This window comes from Phodopus roborovskii, unplaced genomic scaffold (assembly GCF_943737965.1).
Source record: "Phodopus roborovskii unplaced genomic scaffold, PHOROB, whole genome shotgun sequence".
Lineage (NCBI taxonomy): Eukaryota > Metazoa > Chordata > Mammalia > Rodentia > Cricetidae > Phodopus > Phodopus roborovskii.
This window is the reverse complement of record NW_026126639.1, coordinates 7,448,085-7,450,924: the sequence shown is the minus strand read 5'-3', so window position 1 is coordinate 7,450,924 and position 2,840 is coordinate 7,448,085.

Genomic DNA, 2,840 nt, shown 5'->3' with positions numbered 1-2,840 from the left:
TGGAGTCACAGCCAGCCTTGAGTCACATCCTCTTGCAGAGCTGTTTATGCCATAGCTCTAGTTGAGCCTTATCTTGGCAAAATAGGAAACTGCTCAACCGATAGTCTATTCCACTTACTTCAGGAACTGATATAACAGATGCCAGCAACTGAGATAAGCAGATGAGACCACAATGGTCTGAGATAACTGCCAGAGCCCCAGAGTCCGCACAGTTACCGCTCCCTACTTCCTCCCCGCTTTGCTTTAAAAACCCCTCTTTGTGCCTAATAAAGTGAGACCTTGACAACCACTGCTTGGTCTCCTTCCTTCTTTCTTGCCCATTATTTTCAGGTTCTTGTCCACCTCCACCCACGCAGGTTTGGTTGAGTCCTGCGAAATCAAGTCCTTGTCTAGGGGGATCAGAATTGGCATTGTCATCATCCTCAACAGGTTCCTCAAAGGCGTGCATAATGCCTGAATGCTAACAGAAGGAAAATGAAATGTAAAGTCCTATTCTTACAAAACCTACTAACTTATTGTAAACTATTAAGGATAATGAAGACATGCAAATTAATGATCAGTCACCTTATAAATGATGAAATTCTTTGATGTGTTCAGAACTATAGTTATAGTCACTCCAAGTACTTATATAATTAATTGTAGGAATAAGCCTTATTTAGCCTCCTATATGTTTTCAAAATTAAGCCTAAAACAAGTAACTACAAGGAAGCAGTTGTCTAGTTTAGATATACTCAATATATAATGGTTGGGCCCACTTCTTAAAAGAATATACTTTGTTCTCCACGGGAGGGCTGAAGCTTTATTCAGACCTTACCCCATCAGCTCTACTTGACCTCTGTCTAAAGGATGCTCAATCTCCATGGCTCTCTAGAATCTCCTTCCCTCCATAAAGCTAAGGTGAGCATCATACTGGGTCCAAAATAGTTTTTAATCTCTAGTTGATAGAAACTGAAGGTGTGGATACTTATACAATCTAAACTGTTAATTTTCATCTAAACTATAAACAAGTAATTCAATTTGATGAACTACTTCTGAGAAATTTTCTGGAAGTGCTAGCAAAAATGTTTCCTTAAGTGAACCAGTGGAATTGTATCAAAGACCCTGATATCAATCCACACACCTATGGACACCTGATTTTTGACAAAGAAGCTAAAACTATAAAATGAAAAAAACAAAGCACCTTCAACAAATGGTGTTGGCTGTAGTGCCCACGCTACCATCTGTTTCACAAATAGGGCGAAGGCTTAGAGATTGAAATAAAGACAAGACGGCGGGTCATTCATTCAATGGCAAAGTCGGAACACCAAATGCCGAATGCCATTTATTGAGGGGAAAGAACGGGCTTAAATAAAGAACAGTGGAAAATTACAGGAATGTTAGGTTTAGCTCCTCCTTACGAGGTGTGTGTTGTCATGAAGTGTGTGTAGTCACGAGGTGTGTTGTCAAGAGGTGTGTGTTATCAAAACGGGAAGAGTACCGACAACAGCCTTGGGGAAAGGAGTTCCAGCCAACAGCTTCAGGCTTGCTCAAGGTGACTCGGGGTCCTACAGCTGGCTTAACTAGAGGTCAACATATAGAAGAATCAGATAGAGCCACATCTATCGCCATGCACAAAACTCAAGTCCAAATGGATCAAAGACCTCAGCATAAACCCAACCACGCTGAACCTCATAGAAAAGAAAGGGGGAGTAGTCTTGCATGCATAGACTACTTCCTAAATATGACACCAGTAGCACAGACACTGAGAGCAACAATGAATAAATGGGACCTCCTGAAACTGAGAAGCTACTGTAAAACAAAGGGCACGGTCAACAAGACAAAATGACAGCCCACAGAGTGGGAAAAGATCTTCACCAACCCACATCTGACAGAGGGCTGATCTCCAAAATATACAAAGAACTCAAGAAACTAGTCACCAAAAGACCAAATAATCCAATTTAAGAATGAGATACAGATCTAAACTGAAAGCTCTGATCAACAGAGGAATCTCAAGTGGCCTAAAGACACTTAAGGAAACATTCAGCATCCTTAGCCATCAGGGAAGTGCAAATCAAAACATCTCTGAGATGTCCTCTTACACCAGTCAGAATAGCCAAGATCAAAAACAATGATAACAGCTTATGCTGGATAGGATGTACACTCCATTGCTGGTGGGAGTGCAAACTTGCGCAGCTGCTTTGGAAATCAGTATGGCGATTTCTCAAAAAATTGGGAACCAATCTACCACAAGACCAAAAAATACTATTTTGGGGCATATACCCAAAGGAGGCATACTCGCACCACAAAGACATTTGCCCCATTACGTTCATAGCAGCATTATTCTGAACTCTATACCGGTACACACAGGATTGGTGCTCCCATTGAAGTAGTTCCTCCTGGGGTCTAATTCTAATTGTCCTTTTCCCTGTCTAAGGGAAATGTGCTCGCAACCCAATCCTGTGCCCTCGTTCAGTTTTTAATAAACATGTTGGCTAGTCTGCATTGTGCACTGGATTCAAGCCCCAATATCACAATATTATATATATATATATATATGTATGTATGTATGTATATATGTATATATATATATGTATATATATATATATATTTATAGTTTTCCTTGTTTACCAGACTCAAAAAAGAAACATACTATAGAGTCTCGGTGTCTATCATGTAGCCCGGCATCCCACTAGCAAAAGCAGTGAGTGAGTTGCCAACAGCCTTTGCCTGGACAGCAGGAGGAGCAAGACCAAGCAACCGCGGGCAGGAAGAACTACAAGTCCCAGGGGACGTTTCGCGCAGCTCTCAGAAGCTCCGCCCCTGCTCCGAGTGTGGCCAACCCCCAGGCCCGACTCCATGTG